The following is a 23,658-nucleotide window of genomic DNA, read 5'->3' on the forward strand; positions in this document are numbered from 1 at the left end:
TGCAGGACTAGACAGCCTAGAAAATGAAAATTGCAGTGGCATTGGAGTCAGAAAATCTGGGATTCAGTCCTTGATCCGCTGCTTACAGGTGTGTGATGGCCAGCAGTTCTTGGTTTCTCAGTGCATCTGTAACATGGGTCTGTTCTTTCTTCGTATTTAGTACCTACCTCACAATCCTACCGTGAAACAACATGAAAAGACACGAAGCACTCAATTATCTAGTAAAGATGGTGTTTCCACAGGCTTTTTGGAGAACATCTGCCCTCAGGTATACATGATAACACTAACTTGACTCGGCAAAGAAAATAAATTCATCAGAATCTCTTAATTTGTAAAAATTTAGAAATAGCTAATACATGTACATAGTAAAACATTGTACAGATGTTATTCAGTGAAATATTACTCTCTTTTTTTTATTGTTTAGAGAAAGTCTGAAGACTATGCCAGGAAAATTAACTAAAGATAGTTCTACTACTGCTCTCATGATTCTAAGACCGGTGTCTACTAGAATAAATTTTCTCTCATTTAGTATGGAAGAGAGGATAATATTCCCTTACTCACTAGTTTTTGTGAATCTGCATTTTATAGGCAATATTCACTTTCAGTATTTCTTTAAAAAATTTTTTTAATGTTTATTTATTTTTGAGAGAGAGAGAAAAAGCATGAGCAGGGGAGGGCCAGAGAGAGAGGGAGGCACAGAATCGGAGGCAGGCTCCAGGCTCTGAGCTGTCAGCACAGAGCCTGACATGGGGCTCGAACCATGAACAAGAGAACATGAGCTGAAGTCAGACGCTTAACCGACTGAGCCACCCAGGTATCCCTCACTTTCAGTATTTCTATGTCTTCATAGGTAACATAGTGGAAAGAACACTGAACTAAAGAGCTGGAGTCTATTCCTGTCAATTTTATTGATTAGTTATATGACCTTGAATACATCACCCTTGAGCTCATTATGCCACTATACAGTATCTTTTTTTTAATATTAAATATAGTTTATTGTCAAATTGGTTTCCATACAACACCCAGTGCTCATCCCAACAGGTGCCCTCCTCAATGCCCATGACCCATTTTCCCTCTCCCCCACCCCCCATCAATCTCAGTTTGTTCTCAGTATCCAAGAGTCTCTTATGGTTTGCCTCCTCCCCTCCCTCCCCCATGGTCTTCTGTTAAGTTTCTCAGGATCCACATAAGAGTGGAAACATTTGGTATCTGTCTTTCTCTGCCTGACTTATTTCACTTAGCATAATACCCTCCAGTTCCATGCATATTGCTGAAAACACTATGCAGTATCTAATAACATCTATTTCACAGAACTGATCATAAGGCTTAAATGAGATAATGTATCTAAAGATGTGGACTATTTTTACAAATGCTAATGCTCATTATAATTAGAAAATAGCCATTAACTCTTTCAAAAAAAAAGAAAAATCTGTTCAAAATATAGAGAAATTTGCCCATGTCATTACTCATCCTAATGAGTACTATCTGTCCATTTCATTTAAGTATTAGAACTCTGCAGATTCACCAATACATATGGCACACACTGGGTGTGTTCTGTAAGTGGCAAGGACTTTTGAATTATGGCATTCAGTATATGTTGGTAATGGTAGAGGACTTCAGAAGTCAGTTTTTACTCATGCATCCATAAAACATTCACTGAACATAAACAGTGTGACAGGAGCTTAGCTAGACACTGAGGAGATAAACAATCATGGTTGGATAGTGTGTGTGGCAGAGTTCTAGACACTTAGGGAGAGGGAACAGTTACAGTAAACAGGTGACTCCAGGGGAGCATGAATGCTGGAACCAGGAAAACCTAGCGTGTTTCTGAGCACTCTCGAGGGACTCAGATTGCGGGGGGTGTGGTGGGGGAGAGGCCAGCAGCAGGGGAAGTGGAAAGAGTCTCACCTTGGTTGGTCTGGAACTGCTGGAGTCAGCCAGTGGAAGAAAGCCATGGAGGGGGTAGGTTTTGGGTGACTGCCTTAGAAAACTAGGTGGGAGGAAGAGTTTGCTCTTCTGCAGAGAGGAGCAGAGAACAAGATGAAACTGTTTGGGATGAACATAGGGGAATGGAAGGAAAAATAAGAAAAACAGAGAGGGAGACAAACCATAAGACACTCTTGAAAACAGAACAAACTGAGGGTTGCTGACGGGGTGTTGGGTGGGGAGATGGGCTAAATGGACCATAGGCATTAAGAAGGGCACTGGTTGGGATGAGTACTGGGTGTTATATGTAAGTGATGAATCACTAAACCCTATTCCTGAAATCATTATAACACTATATGTTAACTACTTGGATTTAAAATAAAAAAAATAAAGAAGAAGAAGAAGATAGGGGCACCTGGGTGGCTCAGTTGGTTAAGCCCCTGACTTCGGCTCAGGTCATGATCTCACAGCTTTTGAGTTAGAGCCCCACACTGGGCTCTGTGCTGACAGCTCAGAGCCTGGAGCCTGCCTTGGATTCTGTCTCCCTCTCTGTCTCTCTCTCTCTCTACCTCCCCTGCTCGTGCACGCTCTCTCTCTCTCTCGGTCTCAAAAAATAAATAAACATTAAAAAAAAAAAAGATAAAACTATTTGGCATTCACTGAGGCCCCTGAGGAACATATGTAGAACACTGGGGCTTCAGAGACAGACAGATACGGGTTTGAGTCTTGCATCCATCACTTACTGACTGTGTGGCTCTGGGCAAATTATTTGTTTTTTTAAGCTTCAGCTCTCCCATCTGTAAAAAGAAGATGATAATACCTAACCTATAAGACTGTTATGAAAATTAGATGAGAAATTTTTTTTTTCACCAAGTTAGAACAGTAATTGTCAGGGAGCTGTTTGTTTTTCCTTTTTGTTTGTTTCTTATGCACTGTCTGTAATGTATAGCATTTTCAGAGTGAGGCATCTCTGAAATCAGAAAGCCTTCACTCAAATCCCTGTTGGCTCTCCCACCACTAGGGAGGGGATGTTTGGCAGAGATCTAACCTCTCTAAGCCTCAGATTTCATATCTATAAAGTGCAAACGATAATAAATAATATCTACCCCAGGGGATTGTGGTAAAGCTTAAGTAAGTTGATGTAAAGTACTTAACCCAGTGCCTTGGCACCTGGGAAGCATTCAGTAAATTTGAATTGTTGCTTATTATTTTCCTTTTTCTTATTGGAGGGTCCTCATTAACTGGAATCTTGTCACAGAATGAAGTTTCTTTTCCAAAACAAATGCCAAACTACCTTGCTGTATGCTCTGTGTTTAACATCCCTGCATTTTAGCTAATTATTAATTTTTCTCATAGCCCCCCCCCCCTTTAAAAAAGAGTTTGTGTATTTTGAGAGAGAGAGAGAGAGCATGCGAGCTGGGGAGGGGCAAAGAGAGAGGGGAAGAGAGAGAGACTCCCAAGCAGGCTCCCTGCTGTTCAGCTCAGAGCCTACCATGGGACTCTAACTCACGATCTGAACCCTGAGATCATGACCTGAGCTGAAATTAAGAGTCAGACACTCAGGGCACCTGGATGGGCCCAGTCAGTTAAGCATCTGACTCTTGATTTCACCTCAGGTCATGATCTCATGGTTCATGGGTTCGAGGCCCACACTGAGCCCTGCACTCTCTCTCTCTCTCTGCTGTTCCCCGGCTTGCATTCTTTCTCAAAATAAATAAACTAAAAAAAAAAAAAAAAGGAGTTGGCCACTTAACCAACTGAGCGACCCAGACACCCGTCTCATAGCCCCTTTTTCAGAATCTTCAAGATGCCATGTTTTGAATAATCATAAAGTTAGAAATGTTAAAGGAAAGGTTTTTTTTTAACTAGGATTTTTTTTTTTAAATTAAAGGCAGCATTAACCATAACCCCTAATTCTAAAGCCCTGTCACATTCTTGTACTTTCTAAATTTAAATGTCCTGCATCCTTTTTAAAAAATTAGTATAGGGGTGCCTGGGTGGCTCAGTTGGTTAAGCGGTTGACTTCAGCTCAGGTCATGATCTCATGGTCTGTGAGTTAGAGCCCTGTGTTAGGCTCTATGCTGACAACTCAGAGCCTGAAGCCTGCTTCAGAGTCTGTGTCTCCCTCTCTCTCTGCCCCTCCCCCACTCACCCTCTGTCTCTTTCTCTAAAAGATAAATTAATTAAAAAAATTAGTATAGTATCTTTTAAATTATTGCTGTTATCTGTTTTTAGTACCATCTGCTTTTGTTGTTGTTGCTTTTTAATTTTTTTAAAATTATTTTATTTTATTTTTATTTTATCATGATAAGTGTACCCTTTTAACCCCTCTCCCTTATTTCCCCCATCCCATCACCCATCTCCCCTCTGGTAACAGTATGTTCTCAATGGTTGGGAGTCTGTTTCTTGATTTGTCTCTCTCTCTCTCTTTTTCCTTTGCTCCTTTGTTTTCTTTCTTAAATTCCACATATGAGTGAAATCATGTGGTATTTGTCTTTCTCTGACTGACTTATTTCACTTAGCATTATAGTCTCTAGCTCTATCCATGTTGTTGCAAATGGCAAGATGTCATTCTTTTTTATGGCTGAGTACTACTCCATATATATATATATATATATATATATATATATATATACACACACACACACACACATACATAAATATATATATATACCACATCTTCTTTATCCATGCATCAGTTGATGGACACTTGGGCTGCTTCAATAGTTTGGCTATTGTAAATAACGCTGCAATAAACATAGGGGTGCGTGTATCTATTGAAATTAGTGTTTTTGGGTTTGGGAGGCGGTTAATACCAGTAGTGCAATTACTGAATCATAGGGTAGTTCTATTTTTAATTTTTTGAGGCACCTTCATACTGTTTTCCATGGTAGCTGCACCAATTACTACCATCCGCTTTTGGTATATATGAAAAATCAAATTGTATACTTTAAATATACTAAATGTATCAGATGACAATCATACCTCAGTAAAATTAAGAAAAATGGAAAAAAAAAACAACAAAAAAGAATGAAAGCAAAATAAGTTTTTGGATATATATATATATCTATATCCAATATATAAAATATACCCTAATATATATAAAAACTAAGAGAATTTGTTGCCAGCAGATTTTTACTATAAGAAATACTATGGGATATTCTTCAGGCTGAAGAGAAATAATACCAAATGGAAGCTCAAATCTTCAGGAAAAAATAAAATGGAAATGATACATATCTAGGTTAATATTAAAGACTACCTTTTCTCCTAATTTCTTTAAAATATATAAAACTACTTAAAGCAAAAATTTTTTAACATTCATTTGCAGGGTTCATAACACATGTGGATTGAATGCATATAACAATTGTATCTTAAAGGGCAGATTTGGGGGTGAATGGGCCTATGGTGTACAAGACTTCTACATTGTACAAAAAGCTAATATTAACTCTAATAACTGAAAAGTTGAGTATGACTATTGTAACCCCTGAAGCAAATACTAAAAACATAATGCAAAGAGACAGAGCTAAAAAGTCATTTGATAAAGTGAAATTCTAAAAGAATTTTTAAACAATCCAAAGAAGGAAAGGAACAAAAGCAGATGGGACAAAGTACACAAACAGTAAAATGATAGACCTAAATCTAACTATTTCTATAATTGCAACAAATATTAATGGAGTAGACACTCCAATTAATAAGCAGAATTTGTCAAAATGGATTAAAAAAAATCACCAAGACCCAACTATATGCTGTCTACAAGAGACACATTTTAAATATTAAAAAAGATGGGGTGCCTGGGTGGCTCAGTCGGTTAAGTGTCTGACTTCAGCTCAGGTCATGGTCTCACGGTCCGTGAGTTCAAACCTGCATCGGGCTCTGTGCTGACAGCTCAGAGCTTGGAGCCTGCTTCTGATTCCGTGCCTCCCTCTCTCTCCGCCCCTCCCCTGTTCATGCTCTGTCTCTCTCTGTCTCAAAAAAAAAAAAAAAAAAATTTTTTTTTTTAAATAAATATTTAAAAAGCTGTTAAATGATTGTGTGAATAGGTTTTACTTATTTGGACACATTGGAAATGGAATTTATTTTTTAATTTATTTTTATGTTTCAAATATTTATTTACTCATTTTAGAGAGGAGGGGGCACAGAGAGAGGGAGAGAATCCTAAGCAGGCTCCACACTACCAGAGCAGAGCCCGACACAGGGCTCGAAGTCACAGCAAACTCACAAGCTGAGCTGAAATCAAGAATTTAACACTTAACTGACTGAGCCACCCAGGCGTACCTAGAAGTGGCTTTTAAACTTTGCCTATCTCAATCACTATTATTTCTATAAGGTATCCTATAATAAGATGGGAAAGAATTATACTGTCCAAAATTGTAGTGGTTAAAAATAATTATTAAATGGTTATAATGGACTTGGCAAATATGTACTATTTGGTGGCATTATCATTTGCTTATAATAATTACATAATATATATTTACTTTATTATAGCTTTCCATTGTTTCACTCTGTACAAGCTCATCAATGTTTAATGTAAACATTTGTTTTACTCCTGTTTTATACTATATTTTTACTATATAGAATAATTGAAATCATGGTTTTAGAGTCAAATATCCCTGACTTACTCTAGGATTTGACATTGACTATGTGTCGTCAGGCAAATTTCTTAACTTTATTTATTGAGCTTTGTTCTTTCATCATTCATCTTTAGTTCCTTCATCAATATAATACTTCATGGATTACAAAATGGTAGTTACCATCATCATCAACATCAATGATGATAAGAGTAAATTCACATATCTTCTTAAAAACATTATATAAAAATGGAGTGTCCGGGTGGCTCAGTTGGTTAAGCATCTGACTTCAGCTCAGGTCATGGTCTCACGGTCCGTGAATTCGAGCCCCGCGTCAGGCTCTGTGCTGACACCTCAGAATCTGGAGCTTGCTTCAGATTCTGTGTCTCCTTCTCTCTCTGCTCCTCTCCCACTTGAGCTCTGTCTCTTTCTCTCTCCCGCCCCCTGCCCCCAAATAAATAAACACTTAAAAAAATATTTAAAAAAACATTATATAAAAAAACTGGGCGTCTCAGTCAGGCATCCAACTCTTGATTTCAGCTAAGGTCATGATCTCACAGTTTGTGAGTTCAAGGCGCACATTGGGCTCCATGCCAACCTTGAAGAGTCTGCTTGGGATTCTGTCTCCTTCTCTCTCTGCCCCTCCCCCACCCTTACCCTCTGTCAAAAATAAATAAACATTAAAAAAAACACAACTGATGAGAAAAGATTTTTTGAAGTTTTTACTCCTGTTGCTGTTTTCTTTTATTTTTTTTTTTTTAAATTTTTTTTTTCAATGTTTATTTATTTTTGGGACAGAGAGAGACAGAGCATGAACGGGGGAGGGGCAGAGAGAGAGGGAGACACAGAATCGGAAACAGGCTCCAGGCTCCGAGCCATCAGCCCAGAGCCTGACGCGGGGCTCGAACTCACGGACTGAGAGATCGTGACCTGGCTGAAGTCGGACGCTTAACCGACTGCGCCACCCAGGCGCCCCTCCTGTTGCTGTTTTCAATAGATTTATAACTAACACTGTATTTTTTTAAATTTTTTTTAACGTTTATTTATTTTTGAGACAGAGAGAGACAGAGCATGAACAGGGGAGGGGCAGAGAGAGAGGGAGACACAGAATCTGAAACAGGCTCCAGGCTCTGAGCTGTCAGCACAGAACCCGACGCGGGGCTCGAACTCACGGATGTGAGATCATGACCTGAGCCAAAGTCGGACCCTTAACCGACCAAGCCACCCAGGCGCCCCGAAATAACACTGTATTTTAATGAAAAGTGCAAAAATCTTCACAACAATGCAAAGCAAGCAAAAAATACCTCACTCTATGACAATCCCTTAGGCCTGTAAATATTCAACAAAGAAAAAAAGTAATGTCTCCTACTAAATTAAATGGCTTCTATCAAAGTCTTCCTATGGTTGAAAACATTTTATTCTGACACCAAACTTTAGTAATCAAATGAAGCAAATGAGAGCCAGCTGGCAGAAGGAGTCTATTATTAGATTCCTAACCTGAAGCAAAAGTTGTCTGCAGAAACCCTCTTCAGATGTGCACATGTCCATTGTGTGACAGGAGTGTGGGAGAACATAAAAAAGTATGCAGCTACAGTATGGAACCTGGGAACCTTTAGTGTCAGAATGCTTAATTGGAATTAGAAGACAGGAGTCTATGAAACTGAAAAAAAAAAGCATTTTATCTTGGTTAATCATCATAAAATGAAGCAATAGTACAGGAATATTTTGCTTACATGACTTTTTTTATGGCACAATGATTACAAGAATTCCTAAAACGAACAAAGGAGAGGACACAAGCATGGTTGGCTCACCTCCGCTCTCAGGTTTCATTTCATACGTTGCATTCTCAAAGGGATCCTATCATATCCAAAAAGGTTCCCTTTTATTGCCCCTTCATTGTTTCCTTCTTAAAGTTTATTGCAACATGTAATCATCTTATTCATCTGGCAACTATTTTCATGAAAACAAAAATATTTTCTTACTTTTTTTTTTACCTTGGTATCTGCTGCCTGACACATAGTAGATGGTTAATAAACATTTGTTGAATGAATGAATGAATAAGAAATTTGGAACTGCAATCTGCTTCTCCTCAAGTAAACTTCTTCCTTGAAACGTGTATGCTATCTCCAGTTTGAGAATCAACCAAGCAATCATAAAAACCTTTCTTTGGTATTACAAATCATTCCCAAATTTTTGTTTTCTAGTAGCCCTCCTAAGGGCCCTGGTCTTTTTCTTTTTTGAGCTTGGACTTGTACAATGATTTCTAGTTTGATTTTTTTTCTTTTTAAGTAAGCTCCATGGCCATGATGGAGCTTGAACTCACAACCCTGAGATCAAGAGTCACATGCTCTACTGATTGAACCAGGCAGGTACCCCTCTTGTTTGATTTTTTTTTTAATGTTTTATTTATTTTTGAGACAGAGAAAGACAGAGCATGAGCAGGGGAGGGGCAGAGAGAGAGGGAGACACAGAATCTGAAGCAGGCTCCAGGCTCTGAGCTGTCAGCACAGAGCCCAATGCAGGGCTCCAACTCACGGACCGTGAGATCATGACCTGAGCCGAAGTCGGACGCTCAACCGACTGAGCCACCCAGGCGCCCCCTCTTGTTTGATTTTTTTAGGTTTGCTAGGAGTGACAGGTTCACCCCAGGCCTGGTGAGGGCAAGGGACATTTCTAGACATCACTATCCTGATGTCAGCTTAGCAAATAGAGAATGATATTTCCATATGACTTAAAAAAAAAGGAGTTGATTATACTCATAACTGAGATTGGCTTAGAAACAAGTAGAGGGTGATGAAGCTTGAGGGAGCTCATTGAGAGCAAAGATGTGTCCCTATTTCTTCATTTACCCACCCAATCCATTCATCAATCATCCCTTCATTCAGTAATTATAGTATTTATACCAGAACCTATACCAGAACTGTTCTAAGTGTTTTATGCATGTTAATTTAATCTATATAGTTGCCCTAAGGGTTGTACTGTTACTATACCCAGCTTATAAATGTGAAAAATGAAAATCATTTTTTAAAACATTTATTTATTTTGAGAGAGAAAGAGAGCACAGAGGAGGGACAGAAAGAGGGAAAGAGAGAGAGAGAATCCCAAGCAAGCTCCTTGCTGTCAATGCAGAGACTCATGCTAGGCTTGATCTCACAAAACATGAGATTGTGACCTGAGCCGAAATCAAAAGTTGGACACTTAACCAACTGAGCCACCCAGGGGCCCTACTTATAACCATTTCTTAAGCATTATTGCTCAGTGGTCTTTGAGAAGGAGCTGATATCTTTTTAGAGTAACATAGATAATGTTACAAAAATGATGATAATTTTCTAAATCATTTTTGACGTATGTCATCATGATGAAACAGTATTTAAGCAAAGCTACATATACTGTCCCAAAATTAGGGGAAGTGTTACCATATAATACATGTTAGGATGAAGTCAGTGCTAAACAGGAGAAATGAGCAAAGTGCTGTGGCCTCAGGGAGGAAACTGGAGGAGTGGGAAGAGCATGGCACTGGGGTTGGAGAGACTTGGGATTGGATCAGGTGTCTATTCCAAATAAGCATCAGTTTTTATACCTGTGAAGCAGTAAGAACAAAGCCTCTAGAGATCTTTCCTGAATTCCCCTCCTCTGTGCTTCTCCATCACCTTTTGCAAGGCTTGTGTAACATTTGCCACATTGAGAGTACTCAGCGATGAGAAAGAATGAAATCTTGCCATTTGCAACAAACGTGGATGGAACTGGAGGGTATTATGCTAAGTGAAATACATCAGGCAGAGAAAGACAGATATCATGATTTCACTCATATGTGGAATTTGAGAAACTTAAAAGATGAAAATAGGGGAAGGAAAGGAAAAATAAGATAAAAACAAAGAGGGAGGCAAACCATAAGAGACTTTTAAATACAAAGAACAAACTGGGGGTTGATGGGGGCTGGGGGAAGCGGGTTAAATGGGTGATGAGCATTAAGGAGGACACTTTCCAGGATGAGCACTGGGTGTCACAGTAAGAGATGAATCACTGGGATCTACTCCTGAAGCCAAGACTACACTGTATATTAACTAACTTGAAAATAAATTTTAAAAACTAAAGAAATAATAACATCTGAAAAAATAATAAATTACTATTGATATGACCCTCTCCTTTTTAGATTATAAATTCCTTCAAGGCAACAGTGTTTGGGATGTTCCCTGCTCCTAAAAGGGCCTGGGTGAACCCCTCACTTCTAGTTAAATGTGACTGGTTCCTTAGATCTCATCCCAGTCACCTTCTCAGGGAATCCTGTTCTGACCCTCTCTCCACCCATTCTATTGCTTCCCCCCTCCTTCAAATATAGGACTGTTTCCTTTGCATAATTTTTTATAGAACAAAGTTGTTTCTGTATTGTCTTCCTTCAGGGCACTTGTCCTAGTTTGTAGGACAAACTAAGCCTCCCCAACCCCATAAGCCCCTTAGCCCCACAGACCTTGAGAAAGTTAGAAGGGACCAGGTATATATGGTTCATCATTGGGGTCTCTGTGTCAGAGGAATCCTCATAGAGAATGTGGGTCTTGAAAGATTAAAGGATTTCTGGGGTGCTGGCTGGCTTGGTCAGAAGACCATGTGACTCTTGATCACATGAATTTGAGCCCCACATTGGGTGTAGAGATTACTTAAGTCAACAAATAACTAAAAAAAAAAAAAAAAGATTAAAGGCTTTCTATAGTCATTCAAGGCTGAGAAAACAGTAATTCGAGACATGTAAATTCATGACTTATTTCAGGAAAACTGAGTAGTCCTGTGTGGTTTTAAAACCAGGGGTTTTCTCAACCAGGGGTGATTTTACCCACTTCTCTCCCAGGGGGCAACTGGCAATGTCTGGAGACATTTTTTAGTGTCACGACTTGGGGCTGCTACTGGCATCAGGTGGTAGACGCTAGGGCTGCTACTCAACATCTCCCAGTGCTCAGGGTGGCCCCTTATAACAAAGAATTATCCAGCCCAACATGTCAGTAGTGCTAAAGTTGAGAAATCCTGTTCTAGAACAAACAAAGCTGGATATTCAGTTTGGTGCTTTATCATGGAAGGACCCAAGTCCATCTTTTAATCCTCAACACTGATTAGGACACACATATATTAATAAATATACGTGCAATGGATTTATGTCTTGAAAAACCAGTTAAAAGTTAAATTCAGGACAAATGTTGAAGGACATTTTACTTGACACGGAAAGGAAGAGGTAGTACCTTTTGTCTTCTGTCAGGCAAATGTAGGTTCAGTCCCCTTAAAAAGGCCTTGTTCTAAAAAGAACCACTTTTTATTTCCACGGAGCAATGGACATCTTTGAAACTTAATTCAGCAGTTTAAATAATACTTAATTCTTTCAGGGTGCCTGGCTGGCTCAGTTGGTGGAGCATGTAACTCTGAACTCCAGGTTGTGAGGTTAAGCCCCACATTGGGTGGAGAGATTACTTAAAAATAATAGAATCTTAAAAAAAAAAACAAAAACAACACTTAATTCTTTCAGTTACATTTTATTGGCAGCTTGATCCTATTTGATAACTGAGGGCAATCTAGTTAAATTTCAGGAATGGATAATAAAAACAAAAAAGTCCTTGGAGAGTTGAAAGTTTATGTGCACAAAAGAACCTGCATGTGGATATTTATAGTAGCCTATTTGTGTTTTTTAAATTATTATTATTTTTATTTTATTTGAGAGAGAGAGAGAGAGAGAGAGAGAGAGAGCATGAGCAGAGGAGAGGGGCAGAGGGGGAGAGAGAGAGAGAGAAAGAGAGGGAGAGAGGGAGAGAGGGAATCTTCAGCAGGCTCCATGCTCAGCCCCAGCCCGACTTGGGCTGGATCCCACAACCCTGGAACCATGACCTGAGCTGAAATCAAGAATCGGACGTTCAACTGACTGAGCCACTCAGGTGCCTCTACAGCCAAAATTCAGAAGCAACCAAAATATTCTTCAGACAGTGAGTGGATAAACTGTGGTACAACCAGACAATGGAATATTATTCAGCGCTGAAAAGAAATGAGCTATGTGGCCATGAAAAGACATGGAGAAAACTTAAATGCATATTACTAAGTGAAAGAAGCCAATCTGGAAAGGCTACATACTGTATGATTCCAACTATATGACGCTCTAGAAAAGGCAAAACCATGGAGGCCATAAAAATATCAGTGGTTGCCATAAGTTGGTGTGGGGGAGAAACGATTGGTAGAGCAAAGAGGATTTTTAGGGCAGGGAGACTACTCTGTATGGTACCATACTGGTGGATATGTGTCATTATACATTTGTCCAAACCCACACAATGTACAACACCAAGAGTGAACCCTAATGTAAATTACAGACTTTGAGTGATAATGATGTGTCAATGTAGGTTCATCAATTGTAACAAATGTACTGCTGTGGTGGGGAATGTTGCTATTGGGGAGGGCTGCACATGTGTAGGGACAAAGGATATACGGAAAATCTCTGTACCTTCTGCTCAATTTTGCTGCTCTAAAAAATAGTCTATTAAAAAAAACAAGTCCTTGCACATTTAGCTGTTCTTAAGTTATCTTTTGCAGTTAACTAAGTAAGCATGGAATTGGACCTTTGAGGTTAAGTGCAGGGGGCTCCTTTTAGAAGTAAAAGGATAAATTACTGAGTTGAAAAACAACAAAATATACACCCATTAGTGTAGAAAAGGGACACAAAGTCGAGCTCAAAATTGCAAACAGGGTACAAAAGTACTGTATCATACTGTGGTTATATCATTTAAGAGGTTCCAAAGGACAGGATTAGAGATTGTAAAACACTACTAAATTATACTTACTAATTTCTACCTAAAGGCAGTTTTTTTGCCTTAATTTGTTAAAAAATTTTTTTTGAAGTCCAAGGTTAAACTCTTAAAGCCACAGAGGATTTCTTCTATAATGCCCAACTAGAAGTTAAGGGGAAATTTTTCCATCAGGTAGAATGCATAGCTGATTGGTGGAGAATCAGAACATGGTTTTGTCACAATACTATGTAAAACACAGATTATGGAAATGCAAATGTCTGCATGGAATATCTGATCTCAACACAAATGGGTTGCTTTATTCTGGCTTACTGTTACTCCTATGTTATCTTTTTGGGATTTGTAAGTGACCCTGAGTACTGTTTAAGATCTCGGTGAGAGCAAATGAAAGCACTTGACACTGCATAGATCAAAAACAATACTTTTATTAGAGTAGGCTGCTTTAATGCTAGAAGCAAATCAACACCTGGTGATCGTCTGAGACTGGAGGAAGTGGGGCCTCCAGGGAATGGAAAAGTGCTCACACCATCCTCATGGACCCAGGGTTTCTTTTACTGTAGACGTACCATAATTAGCTTATGAGTGGCTATTTTTAGAGCCGGGCTCTCCCGTTACAAAAGGATTTTCTTTTTATGAATGCTTTCTGTCCTTGGCTCTCTTACCCAGCATTGGCCAACAGGCCCAGGAAGGACCTATGTCCTACAATATAGGGTTTACAAATTTGGACCCCCTACTGGACTATATTAAGGTTCCCACATAGTTCACCTTGACATGTATGTCATCTTTGATTAGTGATATGACCATGCTTTTTTTTTTTAAGACTTTTTTTTCAAGTGGGTTTTTTTTTTTTTAAGGGTCATGGTAACATTGAGCCGAAGGTATGGAGATTTCCCAGATGTGCCTCCCATTGCCCCCACATGCACAGCTTCCCCCAAGATGAACACCCCCCACCAGAGTGGTACATTTGTTACAACTGATGAACTGACGTTATCACGCAAAGTCCACAGTTTAATTAGGATTCTTAGTGTTGCACATTCCATGGGTTTAGACAAATGTAAATGACATATATCTGCCATGATGGTATCATATAGAGTAGTTTCACCGCCCTAAAAATCCTCTCTGCTTTGCCTATTCATTCCACCTTCCTCTCAACCCCTGGCAACCTCTGTTTTTGTTTGTTTGCTTGTTTGTTTTGTTTTTAATGATTTCCGTAGTTTTGCCTTTTCTAGAATGTCATATAGTTGAAATCATACAGTATGTAGCCTTTTCAGATTGGCTTCTTTCTCTTCATAATATAAATTTAAGTTTCTTCCACATTCTATCTATTTAAAAAAAATTTTTTTTAATGTTTATTTATTTGTGAGACAGAGAGTGAGACAGAGTGTGTGTGCAAGCGGAGGAGGGGCAGTAAGAGAAAGGGAGACACAGAATCCGAAGTAGGCTCCAGGTTTTGAGCTGTCAGCACAGATTCCCATGTGGGGCTCCAACCCACGAACTGTGAGATCATGACCTGAGCCAAAGTCGGACGCTTAACTGACTGAGCCACCCAGATGCCCCCCTTCCATGTTCTTTCAAGGCTTGATAGCTCATTTCTTTTTAGGGAAATTATATTTCATTGTCTGGATGTACTACAGTTTATCCATTCACTGTCCGAAGGACATCTTGGTTGTTTCCAAGTTTTGGCGGACCATGCTTTTTTGGACTAACAAATAAGTAATTCAAGGAAGCAATATTGGAGATTAAAAAAAAATATTTTGAGTCTCTGGGGTAAAAAATAAAAGTTAATACAAGTGGATTTGAAAAGATATTCTGCCAAAACTCAAGAAAATTTTAAGACTCTTCCAAAATAGATATTTATATCTAGAAACAACACTTGCTTAATCAACAAGTAACCCAAATTTCAGTAATTTTGCTTTAGTTTTTGTGTGTTTAAGTACAAATATCTGTATTAAGTGACATTCCTAGGCTGTTTTGATAATGCTTAATAAACAAAAGGAGACTACAGTGGTAGGTTGTTACTTGACTCTAAATTTGTTGCGTATAAAAGAAATACCAATGGACAAGGAAAGTTATTCAAAGAGTAAGAATATCTGGTCCAGGAGAAATATGGGGAGGTAGGGACTCATATACTTTTGGTGGGACTGGGAATCAATGGAATCTTTTTTTTTTTTTTTAATGTTTTATTTTTTTTGAGAGAGATGGAGACAGAGTATGACCAGGGGCAGAGAGAGGGAGACAGAGAATCTGAAGCAGGCTCCAGGCTCTGAGTGTCAGCACAGAGTCCAACACGGGGCTTGAACTCCCGAGCCACAAGATCATGACCTGAACCGAAGTCGGATGCTTAACCGACTGAGCCACCCAGGTGCCCCCCACCCCCGTTTTTTTGAAGGTAATTTGAAAGACTTCTAAAATTTTAAGTAGCATACTCTTTGACAATGCTTCTACAGATTTGTCTTATAAAAAATACACAAGTGCCACATTGAAAGATGCTGACAATATGTTAAATGAAGAGAATAATTTGCAAATAATAGCAGTGATCCCCTTTAAATATAGACTTGTATAAGAATTGAAATATCCAGAAGGGGACTCTCCAAAGTGTGTTAAGTGATTACCTCCTAAGAAGTGGGATTGGGGTTTTATTAGTTTTCTTTTTTTTTTTTTTTTTTTAATTTTTTTTTCAACGTTTATTTATTTTTGGGACAGAGAGAGACAGAGCATGAATGGGGGAGGGGGCAGAGAGAGAGGGAGACACAGAATCGGAAACAGGCTCCAGGCTCTGAGCCATCAGCCCAGAGCCTGACGCGGGGCTCGAACTCCCGGACCGCGAGATCGTGACCTGGCTGAAGTCGGACGCTTAACCGACTGCGCCACCCAGGCGCCCCTAGTTTTCTATTACTGCATAACAAATTACCAAACTCAGAGACTTAAACTAACACCTAGTGGATTACCTTATGGTTTCTATAGGTTAGAAGTCAAGGGGGCACCTGGGTGGCTCAGTTGGTTAAACGTTCAACTCTTGATTTCAGCTCAGGTCATGATTTCAATGTTGTGAGATGTAGCCACGAGTTGGGCTCTGCACTGAGCTTGGAACCTGCTTAGGATTCTCTCTCCCTCTTCCCCTCTCCCCTGTTCATGCTTTCTCTCTCTCTCTGTCTCTCCCTCAAAAAAGGAAAGAAAAGGGGCGCCTGGGTGGCGCAGTCGGTTAAGCGTCCGACTTCAGGCAGGTCACGATCTCGCAATCCGTGAGTTCGAGCCCCGCGTCAGGCTCTGGGCTGATGGCTCAGAGCCTGGAGCCTGTTTCCGATTCTGTGTCTTCCTCTCTCTCTGCCCCTCCCCCGTTCATGCTCTGTCTCTCTCTGTCCCAAAAAATAAATAAATGTTGAAAACAGGCTGCTTTAAAAAAAAAAAAAAAAAAAAGGAAAGAAAAAAAAAAGTTAGAAGTCAGGCACAGTGTGTCTGGGTTCTCTGTGTGGGGAATCACAAGGCTGAAATCAAATTATTAGCCAGATGGGGCACCTGGGTGGCTCAGTCATTTATGCCTCCGACTTTGGCTCAGGTCATGATCTCACAGTTTGTGAGTTCAAGGCTCATGTCCAGCACGGAGCCTGCAACCCGCTTCAGATTCTGTCTCTCTCTCTCTCCCTCTGCCCTTCCCCCCCTCATTCTCTCTCTTCTTTCTCTCTCTCTTTCTCTCAAAAAATAAGTAAACATTAAAAAGAATTATTAGCCAGGTGGAGTTCTCATGTGGACTTCACTTCCAAAGTCATTCAGGTTGCTGGCTGTGATACTATGATTTATAGCAAGAAGTATATATTTGGTCTCCATTGTATTTCTAACATAGAGCTCCTAAAACCCTTGGAGTTTCCTAAGTGAGAATTTAAGGAGCATCTTTTGTTATGTTAACAAGGTGACTTTTGGACCCCACCTCTGGATAGGGGCTGGTTGCCAGGAGAACCAACCTTGTGTTTAGAAGGTTGTTACTTTCAGTCTCACCCCCACTGATCTTCCAGGAAGGGAGAGGGGCTGGAGGTTGAACTGACCACCAATGGCCAAAGATTTAATCAATCGTACCTGTGCAGTGAGTCTTCCATGAAAGACCTAGAAGGACAAGTTTCAGAGTTTCCCAGGGTGTGTAAACTTGGGGAGAGTGGCGCACCTGGGGAGAGTATAGAAGCTCTGCATCCTTTCCCTGTACCTTGCCCTGGGTATCTCTTTCATCTAGCTGTTATTGAGTTATATCCTTTTTTTTTTTTTAAACATTTTTTTTTAATTTTTTTTTTCAACGTTTATTTATTTTTGGGACAGAGAGAGACAGAGCATGAACGGGGGAGGGGCAGAGAGAGAGGGAGACACAGAGTCGGAAACAGGCTCCAGGCTCTGAGCCATCAGCCCAGAGCCCGACGCGGGGCTCGAACTCACGGACCGCGAGATCGTGACCTGGCTGAAGTCGGACGCTTAACCGACTGCGCCACCCAGGCGCCCCGAGTTATATCCTTTTAAAATAAACTGGTAATCGTTTAAATAAAATGTTTCTCTGAGTTTTGTGAGCCACCCTAGCAAATTGGTTGAACACAAGGAGCGAGTGGGGGCTGTTGGAACCTCCAATTTTTAGCCACTGGGTCAGAAGCAGAGGTGGTAACCTGGGCTTGGGACTGGTGTCTCAAGTTGGGGGGTAAGTAGGGGGTAGAGGGTGTATAGTCTTGTAGGAATGAGCCCCTAACCTGTGGGATCTGATGGTACTTCAGGGCATATTATGTCAAAATCGAGTTGAGGGATGCCTGGCTGGCTCGGTTGGTACAGCATGTGACTCTTGATCTCAGGGTGGTGAGTTCAAGCCCCACGTTGGGCTTATATAGAGCTTACCTCAAAAAACGAGGAGGGGAGTGGCATGCCTGGATGGCTCTGTCTGTGGAGCATGCAACTCTTGATCTCTGGGTTGTGAGTTAGAGCCCAACATTGGGTGTATAGATTATTTTAAAAAGAAAAAAAACAAAACCAAAATCTTAAAAAAAAAAAAAAAATGGAGTTGAATTGTAGATCCCCCAGCTCATGCCTGAGAATTGCTTGGTGATGTGGGGAAGCTACACCCCACCCCCTCCCACGTGGGAATTGGCAAACAAAATCATTACTAGCAGAATTCTGTTCCTTTAGTTGTAAAACTGAGTTTCCGTTTCCTTGCTGCCAGTAGTGAGGGCTGGTTGCTCTTAGCTCCCTGAAACTGTCCACATTCTTCGTCAGGTGATCCTTTCTATCTTCAGGTCTGCTACTCTTTCTCATACTTCAAACTTATCACTTCCTCTTCTGCCACCAGCCAGAGAAAACCTTGCTTTTAAATGACTCGTGTGATTAGGTTAAACTCAAATGATTTATGCTGACATTGACTAGCCTTCATATTCAGTATCCCTGCACACCAAGAACATGAATGTATACCAAGGAGACAGGAAATCTTGAGGTTGTCTAAGACTTGCCCTCCTCAGGGGTGGAGGTAAAGGAGGAGTATTTTCATTTTGTGCTTCATACATATTCGTGATATTTGAATTTTGGAGGACATAATATGTGTCAATTTTTGTACTTCAAAATGTCTGGAAGGATATACTCATATTTTAGTAGTGGTTAGTAGGAATAAGACTTTTTTTAAGACTTTATTTTTAAGTAATCTCTACACCCAACATGAGTCAAACTTACAACCCCGAGATCAGGAGTTGCATGCTCCACCGACTGAGCCAGCCAGACACTCCCTAAAGTTTTAGTATTTAAAAATTTTCATATTTTTTAAAGTGGGCTCTATTCCCAATGTGGGGCTTGAACTCACAACCCTGAGATTAGGAGTGACCTGCTTGGGGTACCTGGGTGGCTCATTTGGTTAGGCATTTGACTTTGGCTCAGGTCATGATCTCATGGGTTCCTGAGTCTGAGCCTCACATCGGGCTCTGTGCTGTCAGTGCAGAGCCTGCTTCAGATCCTGTGATCCTTCACCCCCAACTTCCCCCCACCCCACCCCTGCCTCTGTCCTGCGTACATGTGCTTTGTCTCTCAAAAGTAAATTAAAAGCTTAAAAAAAATTTTTTTTTTACTGTTCATTTATTTTTGAGAGAGAAAGAGAGCAAACATAAGCTGGGGAGGGGCAGAGAGAGAGGGAGACACAGAATCTGAAGCAGGCTCCAGGCTCCAGGCTCCTAGCTGTCAGCATAGAGCCCCACAAGGGGCTCGAACCCACCAACTGTGAGATCATGACCTGTGCAGAAGTTGGCCGCTTAACCAACTGAGCCAGCCAGGCGCCCCTAAAAAGGTTTTTTTTTTGTGGGGGGAGGCGCCTGGGTGGCTCAGTCGGTTAAGCGGCCAACTTCGGCTCAGGTCATGATCTCACAGTTTGTGAGTTCGAGTCCTCCTCGGGCTCTGTGCTGATAGCTCGGAGCCTGAAGCCTGGAGCCTGCTTCAGATTCTGTATCTCCCTCTCTCTCTGCCCCTCCCCTGTTCACACTCTGTCTCTCAGAAATAAATAAGCGTTAAAAAAAAACACACACATACACAACTTTTTTTAAAGTTTAAAAAAAAAAAAAGAGTCACATGCTCTACTGGCTGAGTCAGCCAGGCATCCCAGGAATGATTTTTTTTTTTAATTTTTTTTCAACGTTTTTTATTTATTTTTGGGACAGAGAGAGACAGAGCATGAACGGGGGAGGGGCAGAGAGAGAGGGAGACACAGAATTGGAAACAGGCTCCAGGCTCTGAGCCATCAGCCCAGAGCCCGACGCGGGGCTCAAACTCACAGACCTCGAGATCGTGACCTGGCTGAAGTCGGACGCTTAACGGACTGCGCCACCCAGGCGCCACCCAGGAATGATTTTTTAATATAACCATATAGTAACCAACTTTTTATCATATAATTATAAGTATGTAAGGTTATTTCTATTTTAAAATTTAAAAAATTCATGCAGGTCATAGACCAAAGCAACTAATAGAATTTATATTGGTGCCATTTTGGCTAAAGATAGTTTTTTACCGTGGTTGTAAATGTACATCTTGATAATGCAGCATGGCCAAAATGTAAAACTATGAATGCATTGGAGAAGAGTCTAGATAAATTCCTCGGTGAGAGACACACAGGTTATCAGGAGAACTGCAAATAGAATCAGGGGACAAAACATCATCTGAAGATTTAGGTTACAGGGTCTACTGACTGGCTGGAGGCAGGCCCCATACTTTTCCTGTGCTCCTTGCCACTTGTTTATAAAATGAGGGCATTAGACCAGATGAACCCTAAGATCCATGTGTTTTGCTCAATCTTTTTGAGATTGATACCATGGTTTCTAACAAAATTCTCCTAGTGTTACTGTCCTAAATAAACCCAAGGCTGGAAGGATTATTAGCCTGATCCTGAGAAGTGGGTTTTATCTTCTTTTGAATTATCAGTGTCTTCCCTGGGAGGAAGGGTTGACACTGGATTAATCTTGGAAAACAAAGCACAAATACAAAATGTGACTGAAAACCTGAATGAGCAAGTTGGACACGAAGAACTATAGGACTTTGGAAGGTTGTAAGGGAAGGGTTCTCTCATGTGAGCCCTCACCATTTCAGAGGCCAGAAGAAGAAAAATATTTTTTATCCCATTCAAAGAAAACAGGATTCTTCTCGGAGTCGGTACTGAGTAACTCGTTCTTTTTTTTTTTTTTGTATGTCACTCTTGATCAATAAGAGAGAATGTGTTTGGGTCATTTAGTATTTGTTATATGCAGGTCAGGGAGCAAAATCTATTAGTGCAGGGTAACACAAAGCACAAACAAACTGCTAAACTAGATTAATTTTTTATTTTCTGTTCTTTTCCAGTAGTCTTTGTTTCCTGAAAGGAAGGGCTGATACTGATTAATTGAGAAAAACAAATTTGGAATGATAAACTACTTCCCATTCATTCTTCACAATCTGTGCACTTAACAGTTTGCATACATTCTTACATCTTTCTCTTACTGCCACATCCCTCCTCAACAAGGTCTGAAGCCTTCATTAGGACTAAGACAGAATCCTTATTCTTGCTGAGGTCGGGAGTCATGTTTTTATAAATAAAACATCTTAATCCAATGAAAAGAGCTAGAGCCTGGGAGTCAGTGATTCCAGACTCTCCCACTAACTAGTTCACTCATTCATTTGACAAATTTATTGAGCACTTACCATGTGGGGGAGTGAGATGCTGTTCTACCTGCCAGGTACACAGCAGGGAGCCAAAACAAGTCCCTGCCTTCCTGGAGATTTCATTCTAGCAGAGGGAGACCCACGATGATAAAGAAGTCAAGGTAGAATTTGGCAGATGGAGATGAGAGCTGTGGAGGACAATAGGGGAGTGTGGAAATGGGATGAAGGTGAGGGGTTCTCAGATGTGACTTGCATCAGAATCACCTGGGAGTAAGACAGTTAAAATACACATTGATTGGGGCACCTGGGTGGCTCAGTTGGTTGAGCGTCCGACTTCGGCTCAGGTCATGATCTCACAGTTCGTGGGTTCGAGCCCCACATTGGGCTCTGTGCTGACAGCTCAGAGCCTGGGGCTTGCTTCCGAGTCTGTCTCCCTCTCTCTCTGCCACTCCCCCACTCACACTCTGTCTCTCTCTCTCCTTCAAAAATAAATAAACATTAAAAAAAAATACAAATCGATTTAAAAATCCCCCACAAAACAAATTGATATACACTATCCCAGAATTTCTGATTCAGTAGGGCTCAAGCAAGGGCTTGAAAATTTGTATCTCTAGTGTGCCTGGATGGCTCAGTGGGTTAAGCGTCTGATTTCGGCTTAGGTCATGATCTCCTGGTTTGTGAGTTCAAGCCCTGCCTCAGGCTCTGTGCTGACAGCTCAGAGACTGGAGCCTGCTTTGGATTCTGTGTCTCCCTCTCTCTCTGCCCCTCCCCTGCTCACACTCTGTCTGTCTAAAAAAATAAATAAATAAATACACATTAAAAAAAAGAAGAAGAAAATGTGTATTTCTTTTTTATTAAAAAAATTTTTTTAAACGTTTTATTTATTTTTGAGACAGGGAGAGAGAGCAAGAACAGGGGAGGGTCAGAGAGAGGGAGACACAGAATCTGAAACAGGCTCCAGGCTCTGAGCTGTCAGCACAGAGCCCGATAAGGGGCTCGAACTCGCAGACTGCGAGATCATGACCTGAGCCGAAGTCAGCCGCTTAACCGACTGACCCACCCAGGCGCCCCTGCAAATGTGTGTTTCTAACAAGTTCCCAGCTGATGCTGATGCTGTGGGTCCAGGGACCATACTTTGAGAACTATGGGGGTAGATCATATTATATAGGATGTCCAGGAAAGTCTTCTCTGATACTATGACATATAAACAGAGACCTAAAGGAATAAGCCATAATGGGAAGAGCAAGAGCATTCCTTTCAGACAATAGAAATTAGGAGCCCCTTGGAGTGTTTGAGAAATGGCAAGGGGGCCAGGTAGCTAGGAGGGGGCAAAGAGGAGAGGAAAAGAAGATCATATAGGCTTGATGGCTAATGTAAGGACTTTGATTTTTATCCCAAATGAGGCAGAGAGCCAGGAAAGGATTTAGAGCAGAGGAGTGATATGGTCTGTGTTGAAAGCGTTAGGCAAACGAAAGGTAGGATGCTCTGTAGTTATAATGATGACTTTCAGCACATAGTAATAAGATTCATACTTATTTCTTCTTGTAGATTGATAAATGGATGGCAAGGAAAGCCTGAAATTGTTTGACAATTACTATCGACTCCAAAAAACTCCTCATCCCTCTACCATGTGCAAATGCAATGTAAACAGCCAGCTATGAGCCAGGGAGCAGGCTCTCCCCAGACACCAGATCGACTGGCACCTTGATCTTGGACTGCCAGCCACCCAAACTGTGAGAAATAAATTTCTTTTTTTATAAGCCACCCAGTTTATGGTATACTATTATAGTCACCTGACCTGACTAATACAACTTATTGAATTTCATATTTTGAACGCTATTTATCAAGACTATTTAACTGAATATTAATAAATAGTTACCTTATGTCTTAAAATAGTTTACTATTCTGTTCCCCATTGGATTGTAAAATCTGCAAAATAGGGGCCATATGTGTGGATAGTGTGTATTTTGCACACACATAGTCTTATTTACAATTGTTTCTGCATCCACCCTGCTTCATATTCCATGAGGCATAGTAGGCCCTCTGCTATTTTTTGAAAGATGAATGAATGAACGGAATAGTCATTTCTACATAGAGACACCAATACCTAAGCCACAACATTTGTATGAAGAGTTTTTTTTACCCATTTTCTTGTTTTTAATTTTTATTTATTTATTTATTTATTTTAACATTTATTTATTTTTGGGACAGAGAGAGACAGAGCATGAACGGGGGAGGGGCAGAGAGAGAGGGAGATACAGAATCGG

The sequence above is a fragment of the Prionailurus bengalensis genome, chromosome B2, assembly GCF_016509475.1.
Source record: "Prionailurus bengalensis isolate Pbe53 chromosome B2, Fcat_Pben_1.1_paternal_pri, whole genome shotgun sequence".
Taxonomy (NCBI): domain Eukaryota; kingdom Metazoa; phylum Chordata; class Mammalia; order Carnivora; family Felidae; genus Prionailurus; species Prionailurus bengalensis.